We start from the raw sequence: 12950 nt of genomic DNA on the forward strand, positions 1-12950 counted from the left end.
AGTGGGGCGAATTGGAGTCGGGAAATCTACCTCTCTCCAGAACAACCTGTCCCACTCAAATCCACCCCACTCTAATCCAGAACAATCGGCCCCAGTCCAATCTGCCGCACTCCAATCTTCCCCTTCCAATCCCAAACAATGTGTCCCACTCCAATCTTCCCACTCCAATCCAAAACAACATGCCCTACTCCAATCCAATCCATCTCACCCCAGTCCATCCCACTCCATCTCTATTCACCCCACTCCAATCTACCCCACTCCCATCCAGTCCTCCCCATTCCCATCCAATCCACTGCACACCAACCCAACCCACCCTGCTCCAATCCATTCCACCCCACTTGATTACCGTTATTCAATCTGTCCCACTCTAATCCAAAGCAATCTGCCCCACTCCAGTCTGCCCCACTCCAATCCAAAACAATCTGTCCCACTCCAATCTGCCCTACTCCAATCCAAAACAACCTGCCCCACTCCAATCGACCTTACTTCAATCCAAAACAACCTGCCCCACTCCAATATACCCTACTTCAATCCAAAACAACCTGTCCCACTCCAATCCATTTCAATCTGCCCCACTCCAATCTAAAATACGCCCTACTCCAATCCAATCCATCTCATCCCACTCCCATCCAATCCAGCCCACTTGAATCCACCCTAATTAGAGCTGCCTCACTCCAATCCAAAGCCATCAGCCCCACTTGTTTCCTCCACTCCAATCCAAAACAATCTGCCCCACTCCAATCTGATTTACTTCAATCCAAAACATCCTGTCACCACTCCAATAAAGTTCAATCTGCCCTACTCCATTGTGTCCCACTTTAATCCAAAACAATCTGCCCCCTCCAACCCACCACACTGGAACTTGCCCCACTCCAATCCCAAACAATCCACTCCAGTCCAAAACAATCTACCCCACTCTAATTTGCCTCATTCCAATCTAATCCACCTCACCCCAATCCACCCCACTCCATTCCAATTCACCCCACTCCAGTATACTACAATCAGTCAACCCCACACCAATCCAATCCAACCCCATTCAGCCAATTCCAATCTACCACACTCCAATCCAATACATTTCACCCCATTCCAACCCACCCCACTCCAATCAAGTCCACCACTACCCATTCCTCCTCACTTCAGTCCACCCACACCACCCCAATCAATCCCACTCCAATACAATCCACGTTAATCCACCCCACTCCAGTCCAATCCAGTCCACATTATTCCACCCTTCTCCAGTCCATCCACCCCACCCTACTCCAATCCAGTCCACCCTTCTCCAATCAATGCACCCCACACCAATCAATCCACCTCGCACCAATCAATCCACCCCACTCCAATCCAGTCCACCCCACTCCACTCCAGTCCAATTCAACCCAATCCACCCCACACCAAAGCAATCCACACCATCCTAATCCAATCCACCCTACCCCACCCTAATTCACTGCACTCCAGCCCTGTCCATTCCTCCTGAATCCAATCCACCACACATAATCCAATCCACCCTAATACACCCAACCCCACTCAATCGTATCTACCCTACTCAATCCAATCCACCTCACTCCAATCCACTCAACTCAAGTCTGATCCACCCCACTCCAGTGCACCCTACTCCAGTGCATCCCAATCCAGTCCGCCCCACTCCAATCTTATTCACCCCACACCCCACCAACCCAATCCCCAACCCCACTCTGATCAATCCACCCCCTCCAGTTCACCCTGGCCCAATCAAACCCACCCCACCCCAATTCACCCAACTCCAAACCACCCCACCCCAATTCAATCCACCGATCTTCAATCCAGTCCCTCTTCAGTCCACCCCAACCCAATCCATCCCACCACAATGTATTCCACCCCACTACAATCCGCCCCACTCTACTCCAATCCATCCCACTTTACCTCAATTTAATCCACACCACCCCATCCCAGTTCACTCTACGGCAATCCAATCCAATCCATCCAGCCTACCCCACTCCAATCCACCCCTCCCCAACCCAGTCCACAGCAATCCAAACCACTCCACTTCTCTACAATCCCCCCCAATCATGTTCACCTCACCTCATCCCAGTTTGGTCAATCCCCTCCAATATCCAATTCATCCTTCCACTCCACCCCACTCCAATCCACCCCACCTCAATGCAATCCACCCCATTCGAATAAAATCCAACACACCCCACTCCAATCCAATCCAACTCCTCCCTCTCAAACTCAGTCCATACCACTATAGCCCACTACAACCCAGGATCATTTTAAGGATTTTGGGGGCCCTAGGCCAAACGTATTTTGGGTGCCCCCTTTTGGACCAGCTTTGAATTTACGATCCATTTTCAGCTCTATCATGTCTTATTTAGCCAGGTCACTACATGCAACTTTTGTGTCACCTCATAGCGAGGACCTGTTTTGATCTCAAAAGAAATATATTTTTGGACACTGCATGAAACATAAACACATTTCTCTGGAAAATGGCTGTCATAGACTTTCACACATCACCACATTAAAAATAAATTACAGGTAAAGGGCATTTAAAACAATCTGTTTGAGAATTATTCAGGGTCATCACAGCAACACTGTGCTGAAAGGTTGAGGCCCTGGGCCAGAGCCCACTTTGCCCATGCATTAAAACATCTCTGCTACACCCCAATCCAATCCACCCCACCCCATTTCAATCCATCCCAATCTAATCCACTCCTCTCCACCATACCCCACTCCAATCCACTACACTCACTCCAATCCACCACACTCTACTCTGATCCACCACACTCTTCCCCAGTCCAATCCACCCCACCTCATCCTAGATCAGTATACCCCACTCCAATCCAGCCTACTTCTCTCTAATCCTCTCCACTCCAATACAATCCTCCCCACTCCAATACAATCCATACCACTCTAACCCATTGAATCCAATCTACCCAACTCCAATCCAGTCTACCCCCTCCAATCATATCTAATCCACCCACTCTAATCTAATCCACTCACCCCAATCCGCCCCACTCCAGTCCATCCCACCCCATCCACCTCACCCCATTTCAATCTACCCCACTCCAATCCATTCCACCCCACACCAACCCACCCTACTCAGTAAACCCCACTCTGTTCCAATCCAATCCACCCCAATCTAATCCATTCCAATCCATCACCTCAGTACAAACCAACCCACTCCATCCTACTCCACCACACTCCACTCTACAACATCCTCCTCCACTCTATGACACTCCTACAAATCCACCATAGACACTGTACTCCCCCACTCCACTCTGACATTCCATGGCACCAGCTTTTAACCATGCTTAACAGCAGCAACCCTCGTGTACAACTCGGCAAAACACATTGCCAAAGCCAATAGTTTTATATAGTTTATATATAGTTTTGCAGTTTTATATAGCAGGAAGTTGGCTCAATGGCATTGGGGCGCTTTAAATGGGCACAAAGTTACATTACACAAGGTAAGATAAATTTTTAGGCACAGGGAAATTAAGTGATTTGCCCAGAATTACAGGATGTTGAGCTTGATGCCCAGACTCGAAGTTGGTTGCCAGTTCCAGAGTGGGCAGCTCTGACAGTAACGCCATATTCTCTCCGCATCTCTACCGGTTTCTTATTATTTTTCTGTATATATTTGCATGTATTTCCTCCTCCTGGACCCTCTTCCAATGTGAATGAACGTAAGAATTTTCCCCACCTCGCTCTTGAACCCTCAACACCTGTGTTTAGAACTATGCCATCAGCTGCCGAGTATGGATCCCTGATCCCATTTCAAACTACACTGTTACTGTGTATATGAATATGTGCATCATTTTTTTGTCTTTCCTTCCCGCGTGTTTGTCTATGCTTAATGCATCTTCCCCTTTTTCTGTGACTGTTTGCACGTTCTGTTCGCTAAATGAAATAGTGTCCCTGCTCCGTGTCTCTCCGAGTATAACTTTTTATCCCTGTTGACACTCTTTAGTGTCCTCGTTGTATCCTCTTTTTCTGGTTGTGCAAATCTTTACTCCTCCACATTGGCTGTCTCCTGGCACACAAAGGCCATTGTGTACCGGTCTTTCGGTCCCTTCAACAGTTGGCTGAGAATCGGCCACAGAGAGACGCGCTGCTGCCCACAGTTGCCATGCGCTCTGCAGCACGCCCATTGGCTGCTGAAAAAGCGATATGAACTGAACGGTGTCAAGCAGTATCTTCCCCCTTAGGAACCGGGAGGAGGGAGCGCGTGAACGTTTAAGGTTGACAGATGGGCCCATCCATGACTTCCTCTCTGAGGACCAAGGAAAGCGCAGGGTACAATGTTCTGGAGGGAATCTGAGCAGGCAACCTTCACAAGGGAGGGGGCGTGATGTGGGGTGGGAGGGACGGAATTAATGTAGACAGGGTAGCGGATGGGTACATTAAATAACATACACATTATTTATCTTCCCAATCATGTATGCGTTGAATGTCCGTCGTCCACTTTTCAGAAGGATTTGATGTTCTCTTTTCTTAATTGCAAATATACTTAATTATTTTGTTTATTTGATGATGTACTATCCGCGTTCAATACAAATACACCTATCCCTTGAAAATGGGCACAACAGCTATAAAACGTGAGTTCTGGGAGGTACACATTAAACAATACATTTTTGGTGAGGGTGAACTTGTGAGGTTTGTTTTTGAGCCCATACTGATTGGACATTTTCAGAAGCTTTGATAAATGTCTAGCGAACTTTGAAATAGACTGTTGAGTAGGCTTACTAATCTGGAACACTGATTAGGGAGACGCAGCCTGTTAAGTATCACTGCTGTCTCGGGGCGAGCATGTTGCGTGTGCGCATTTCACTTAGCAAGGTTGCTGGGGTATTAACCTCTTACTGAAGGATGCAACCTTATGACATAAGTGACATCCTTTCACGTAAGGTGCTCTCAACCATACTGGGAGAGAGCTGCAGATCTGTTCACTATAAGAGCACAGGCAAGCGCCCCACGTAGGAAATATAGAACTATATAAATAAAGGGGGAGACTCTTTCAGGCGTGTGCCACGTGGCTGGGCTGAGCCGCTAGTGAGGCGTTAAATATTTCTCCGCGGGAGCACATCCCTACTCCGATCTAGCAGACCATTCTACCCTACCCTAACCCGAGGGGAGGACAGAGAACTATGGAAAGAGCCAGCCATTTAAACAAAGAAGGGTCGTTCCGTAAATTAGTCACCTTCCTTTCAAGTGGGGCCGCGCCCCCAAACTTTTCACAGAGGCTGCTTTACAAAAGGTATGCAGACTCTATTTGAAGGCTATCTCCTAGCAACACCACTTTAAAACGTGTTAACTTCTCTTGAGCACCTTCAGCCAGCGCGGATAGCAAGTGGACAAAATATTGCACTCGTTCTCGTCAAATATACTACGAGGTCACCAACAGGACACACTTAACGAGAAAAATGAAGGGGGGAGACCTTTTTATCCCAGAACATTGGTAAAAAGTGGAAACAGCAGAATTCTGTGAGAAACACTGGGTCATTCTTGTATAATGTTCACAACTTTCAATTTACCATAATGAAAACTAAGCAATGGAAAATACGGCAAAACCTCGAACGTTGACTTCTTGAGACGCCTACACTTATTTCATTGAGGTTTGCGTAAGTGCAGAGCCCTGGAAACGGGGTGTTAAGACCCTGGTTCATGTGCAACATGAAGTCAGTATTCATGGTAAGACAAGTCTATAGGAATCTGCCTAACGTGTAACCAGGGCCACTGGAATTATGTGGTTGTACATCTATTGCGTTATCCATATAATTATGGATCTGCTGCATTTACCAGGTAACCATCATCTGCTGCATAATTCTCAGATTTTAACAAAAAAGGTTTCTAGCACAAACGGTTCACAAGATACTAAAAATGCGGTGAGGTGTTGCTATGCATTGGAAGACCCTTTCAGAAGTTGACTGTGCGTCTTTCAGTTGCTAATTAGTGTATGGAATTGGCACAGATTAGAACATATTTTACCGAGTGCTACCTAATGTAAACGTGGTGAAACTATGAAGCCAGACTGCCATACAGGCACTGCAATACAACTCACAGTTTGCCTTTTCTTGTTGCATAATGTAGCCAACTCTGCATCATAGTTTGGTTTTTCTCTGCCACATAATCCACGTGGTGCTGCATAGAACTGTCTTTCCCTGCAGACACTTGCCTCTCAGATTCATCACCCTGTTGGAATACTCCAGATTTTAAAAGAGACCCATTTACCTTTCGGCGTCGGCTTTAAAGTGCTCTCCTGCTCCTTTTTAAAGAGATGTGATAAGTTGACACTGTCCAAAGTAGGGTATTTTTCTGTATGCTTACTGGATAAATCTAACAATTCCGTGTCGAAACAATTAGACATCGCGCTGTCTCAAATATCACCTCTGATGTAGAAGAAAGTGCTGATTGATTTGCACACCGCTGTAACAAGATTTAGCTTTGGAAAGCAGAACTATTAAACCACACTGCTCAGCTCCCACAGGACTTCGGCACGAAATAGCAGACCCCGAAGTCTGTTTTCTAATCGCATGTACCCTGCTTGAGCACATTGTGTAATCCTGGAGGATTACTTCCTCTCTATGTGCCTCATTGTCCTATGTTTTCACACTTGAGGGTACTTTAAACGGGATAAATTCAAATATGAGGAGTATATAAATAACTGAATATTTACAATACACTGATGTTACCAGTACTTTAAACTGGACTGAGATCTAGCACATTTTGATTTTTCCCCTCTTGAGTACTGGATATTCTCTTCGTACAAGGAGAGGAACAGTACTCACAGTTGCCCATTGATACTGCAGGTGTTGCTGTGTTCAACAACTGTTGCTCTGACCATTGGCGGCCCAGAGTCAAGAAATGTTACAGTACCCCTTCCCCAGGCAAGCAGAAGCACAGGTCTCTGAGTGGCTCAGTCTGGGAGGTCTTAGACTTCAGAGCCAGCGCTGTAATCAAACAATCAGGCAGCAGATTCATTGCTTACACTAACAAAGTTCAACCCAGTGTACTATTGAATTATGTTCCAGCGCCACTCTGCCATCGGCTGATGGTGTTCAGCAGGGGTGGGCAGAGGGGCATGGCTGGCTGGAATGTGTGCAACCTCTGGGTGTCTGTGCCCACTTCTGCGTGGTCCCAATCTGTTCTTGTGCTGTCCGTGCTTTCATGCAGGGTGCACTGGCTGGCACTAGAGCACATTGTTGCCATCCTGTCCCTCACACAGTTCCAAGGCCCTCATACCCCAGGAGGAGACTATGAAACCCATGAGATACGCAGGACACAAGACCTGTGTGTAGCTGTATCACTGGTGCAGCAGGTAGAGTTGTACTGGAACCCACAGGTTTGCTTTGCTCAACAAGTCCAGCCATCAACACATCTGGCATGTAAATTGTGCACAAACCGCATGTAGAAATATGTTAAGGCGACTTTTCATAATTAAAAAGTGTATCTTTCTAATGTATGAAAGTGTTTTTTATTTAGTACATTAGATTTCCTCTCCTTATTTAATGGCATTTAGTACCCACCACCCTGATAACGATGCCAAAACTGAACCAAGAAGCAAGTTAATTGTCATGTGTACAAGGTGCTCAAATCTAAAATGTAACATGGACGAAACAGAGGCAGTGTAAAACAAATTAACAGCTCAGAATCTCACAATTTGGTCAAGCAGGAGAGGCGATATTGATCTTAGGTTTTTGGGTTTCGCAATTGCAATTCGGCCACTAATATATATTTCTCTGTTCTGTTTTACATCCGATTTTAATGCTTTGCATTTAATTCTTCAAGGATCTACACCACTACATTGTGTTAAACAAATCAATATTAATGTAAGTTAAATCAAGTTCAATCAAAAAGAGCCTTTCTAGGAAAGAATACTGTTAAAAAATGACTTGGTACTCTGTGTTAATGTTGAGATCGCCACCTTCTCCTGACATAACACAGATATCGATTTCAGGACAGATTCAACACAAGCAGTAGTAAAGCAAAAATCAGGAGAAGCTCAGGAGTTCAGAAGACTTCTGTCAAGTGCAGAGTTCAGTGGCTCGCAGACTTTTAAATAGAACCCACATCTCAAGTGCCTCTCACATTTTTCATTACACCCCTAGAACCAAGAACAGTGGTCAGATGGGGTGACCCTCAAGACCCTGTAAAGTGGTGTGAAAGTGCTCGGATCCTAGCCACGCCCCTTGCCCTGTCCGTCACACGGCATTAAAATCTATCCCCAGTCTAAAATCCCATTGACTGAGTGCATACAGGCACTTCTTTGTTTCCATTGAAAAACATTGAATATTATCACTGTGGTGAAGTCGAGTTTTCACTACATTCAGAAGGATTTAGAGGTTGCAAACCATCAAGTCCCAGTTTAGTATGGCTGGTTCGTGCTTCTGCTTTAGTACATACGGGATACAAGGCCCCAATAGAATTTATACAGACGCTGTGGCTAGTCCAGAACGTGAAAGCCGAAGCAGAATAGCAATTGTACGTTGCACACCGTGATCTTTTTAAGGATTTTTGCTCCTAATGACTCGAATACCTGAAAAGTATGCTCAAATGATGTCCCTCTACATAATGTTCTTGCACATGTGTTCAAATAAGTTGATAGCATTAATATTGGTGTATAAAAAGTGTGCTGTTTTCCAGGAAACAATATTTGATTAGATAGTGCAAGGGACGCGCACAGTGAACACGCTTTACAAAGCGCATTATTTTAGATGCAATTAAGCAGTTGCAGAAGTTGTAATTGTAAATGTATTTACATAGCGCTTGCAACCCCTGACAAGACACTGAAACGCCTTTTGCAGCGAGCAGCATGCTACCCTGGAATACAAATATAGTAATTAGTAAGTTAGCACAATTCTTTTTCTTGTGCAACAGTTGTGTTAAGATTGCGCTCCTGATTTCCTGTGTGTTTAGTAGGGTTTAGGGAATGGGTAGAATAACGGGAGTGGGTTTGAAAGGGAGAAGCAGTGATTTGTTTTGTAAGTAGTGCGTGCTTGTTGATTGGGTGTGACGGCTAAAGGAGGGGTGAAAAAGATGCTTCGGAGTTCACAGTAGTCAGGTTTGGGATGAGCCAGGGCGAGCAGGAATAGGAAAGACGGAAGTGTTTTTTGTGGCCCTTTATAATGGCAAGATGTAAATAGCACTAATTAGGCTGCATTTATCGCTTGTCTGTACTACGCAAGTTGTGTGAACGGATGAAGTTTATTTTTCTGCATGCAATAAAGTAAGGTATCAGCGTTCTCTCTCACTATCGGGACGCCCACGGCACATGTCACGTATATCGGTCTTGGTTGGGAACGTGCACATCTTTTTATCAGGAACAAGTGCCCGAGCCCTCCTTGCCCACTGCCAAAGATGGCTTTCTAGACTCATTGCTGTCGTAGATTTCGCGCCCAGGGCAGGCACCAGGGACTTGTGAGCGCGGCAAACTTCCCCCTCGCCCCCACCTGTTGCAGGATGCACAGTACGCTTCTGGTGCAGACGGCCCCATGCCCCACCCCAAACGAGAACAGATGTAAACTCCCATAAACAATAGGATTAAGGTCCGGCACGTGGTGAGACACCATCTACCATAGAAAATCCTGAGGCGGGCAATAGCGGGGGAGGCTGGGTGCTTAGAGGAGCAGGGTCAAAAAATAACAGCAGGTGGGGGCGGGCCGGGGCACCCATATGCTCCTCGTTGTGAGCCGAGGATGAGGAGGGCACTCGCAGGCAGGGGGAAGCCCTCCCTGCTCTTTCCATTGACTCCTCCCTACGAGAAGGCCCGAGTGTAAGGCCAGCCCGCGCCATCTGTCGGGTAACGGCCGGCGCGGCCCGCGGCGGGCAGAGGCTGCAGCGGCGGCCGGAGTGTGCCAATAACCGCCAGATTGATTGAGCGCAAGCTGTTGTTTACCTGAGCGGGGCGCCCGGCCAGAGAGTGGGGGCGAGCAGGACCCATCCATTTACTAATGAATTAATTAGTACTCCCAGGCTGGAAGTAAATGATTACATGCGCTGTAAATTAATCTTTAACTCTCAGAGCTGCCAGCCAAGTAAAAAAGGAAGAGTGCAAGCACGATGAATCAACATATCTCAACCCAGGAAAAGCAGCACTAAAACTCAGCTCACTGTCCAAACAACCTCAATAACTGTGTTAGGCTCGTTTAGTACCTGCTGTCCCTAGCACACTACTATTGACCTTAGGGTGACATCGCACCAAGTCCCTCTTTGCACATATCCTGTGGCTTTCTATTCCAGATGTATACTATTGTTTTGTGGCAAATTTCTGTTACAAAATATACTGGCAGGTCCGAGTTTGACTTCTCACCCTCCCCACCATCACTGAAATATAACAGAAGCTCAGCTGCAGCGTTGGGGAAAGTAAAAACGAGGAGGCCAGTCTTTCCCATCTTCGACGGGGCCCGCTCAGACCTTCTATTATGTCATGGCTAAAAAAAACACTGAACAGCTTGTAGAAACCTCTTGTTTCTCACCAACTGAACGTAAAAACAAAAATAGTAACATTGTTTGACTGACGCAAGCAGAGAAGGCTCTTCAGACAAAAAGGAATAACAACCGAAAGAGATCTGCGATGGGAAAACTGAGAGAAGAAAAAAGAAATCTAGATGCAGGCTTATCCACTGTCCTGGCATGTGGCTGACTACGCCCCGGTCCCAAAGATGTCTCTTGGATCAGCCTTTAGAAATAACCTCAGAGTACCCTCTAAGACCGTCTAAGACCATGGAGCAGTCTATATAGCTACCATTTCATAGCAATGTCTGGCAGTCTATAAAGTTAATACCTGGGCCCTTTTGAAACTCTGTATCAGCAGTCTAAGAGACAGGTGAAAATCTGACAGTAAAGTCCTATAACAGTGGTGGAGATATTTTTCATATTAAGAGTTTTGCATTCTTATCAACATGTAGTCTGCAAGTATAGCCAATGTAGAACAGGCCTGTATTTTAAAATGACTATCATGTGGTTGCCATCTTGCTTCACAGAATGTGTTTCTTTTTCCAGAAGAAGCTGAATCCACGTACTATTTTGTTGAGCCCATGTTTTTTTTGTTCTCATATGGAATGGTTTCTTTAGGTGACAGTTGTAAAATGTGCTAACCAGCTGTTGCGATGCACCTGCAGAGTGCAGATTGATCCAATGTATCTGATGACGTTGCAAATAAATGTAAGTTTAAGAGTTGTTTAGAGAAGCCTCATTGTGTAGTAGGGTGGGAAAATAATGATCTTTGTTCTCTACTTGTGACTTAACTCTGACCGGTCTGTTATATGGGAACCATGTGTAGGTGTATCTAATTGAAGAACTAAGTTTTAAGCTAAGGTAAGTAAGAGTTCAGCTGCGTTTCAGATGCTTTTCTGATGCCTTACAGAATCCCTCTTTTGTGCCTTACTAACAGAACGTTTCCCTGATTTAGCAGATTAGTGTGCTTTCTTTATGGGGGAACTAATTTTACTTAACTTTCCTTTCAAGACCACTTATAATAGGTTGTCTATGCTTTCATAAGTTTTGGATTGCTTTTACCTACATACTGACTAATCCATTCAGGTATTGATTGTTGATTTATAACTAATTTGATTATTTGGATTTGTAACTTTGTTAATTCTTTTATAAACCTTTATGGTTTGAAACATAACCACTCTGTCTTCCTTGTGGCGTTTAATGTGCTTCATGTTATTGAAATGTGTTAAATTTTCATGTTTAGCCTCAGCTAGAAATAAAGATTCATGAGAGAGTACTTGATGGTCCCAAGAATTTGCACCAGAACTTGCAATACCTAGTGCTCCAACAATTTGGTGTAAAAGGATGGTTTCCATAGCGGTATAGGAGATTAAACATTTGCCCTAGATTGAGTTAAAATCTGCATTGACTCACTCTACAGTCCTGAGCTTCCTTGGTCCCATCTGGTGTGTTGATGGTGTTCCAGTGTTCTCGAAGCAGCTGCTGGATCTTTGGAGTGTGAGTATAAGTAGGGCTATGCATTTTTTGATTGTGAGTTGTCAAGTGTTGTGGTGCTTGTGGTTCTTGATGATTTGTCGTGCTTTGAGTTTCAGTGTCAAATTTGTGTCCAGTAGGGCTCCATGTTGAAATTGAGCTTGATGCGCATTTTTACGTATATTGCTTGTGCTTATCAAGAGTAATACATTTGCAGCCATGAGCAGAAGTTTGGTTATCAAATTCAACATAAACTAAACTCCTGGACTAGATACAGAGTTATATTCAGAGGTTTTTGACTTTACTGTTAAGGTTGAGTTGTCAGTCCGCAAAGTGCTATTGGCCACACCAAAACGTGGACTTATTAAACTACTGTTGTGAGATGTAATAACTGTTTTTGGTGGTTGTTTGATTCTTTGCACACAGGAGTACACCGCTATAGTGTGGGAGAGTTCCCACTGGGCGAAAGTTCACTTTGGGTGTTTGATAGTGGCAGAAAGGTATTATTCTCATATCCCAAGAGTAATTTCTGACTTTGTTTTTTCATTTAACTAGACTAGAGAAAAGTTATCGTAAGAAGGTGAAATAGTTTTGTGGTATGACTGTTGGGGGGGGGGGGGGTCACCATGTAATACTAACATAATTCCCAGTAGTGGACCTCGGATTAACACCAGTAAAGCCTAGCTCAGTCCGGGTAGATCAGTAAATAGTAGTCAGGCTACTTAGAGGAACTTGTGTAAAGCATTTTACAACACCAACATGGACGATTAGTAAATGACACAACTCGAGAGAAATCAGATACCAATTAATAAAAATAAAGTGCATTTTATATTGTTTTAGACACCACAACATTTGTAATAAAATACAGTTACCCTAACTCAGGAATTTTCGAAGGAATAAATAAACAAATCACTGTAATTCACTCTTTTGCATTGAAGTCAATGGGCAAAAGTACTCAACATTCAATTGTTCACTTGTGGGGTGCGTTCCAGAGAACCCTCCCGAAGTTAAGGTCTTAGGGGCGCTGGGAGCAAATTTCAATGGTC

The sequence above is a fragment of the Pleurodeles waltl genome, chromosome 4_2 (genome assembly GCF_031143425.1).
Source record: "Pleurodeles waltl isolate 20211129_DDA chromosome 4_2, aPleWal1.hap1.20221129, whole genome shotgun sequence".
Taxonomy (NCBI): domain Eukaryota; kingdom Metazoa; phylum Chordata; class Amphibia; order Caudata; family Salamandridae; genus Pleurodeles; species Pleurodeles waltl.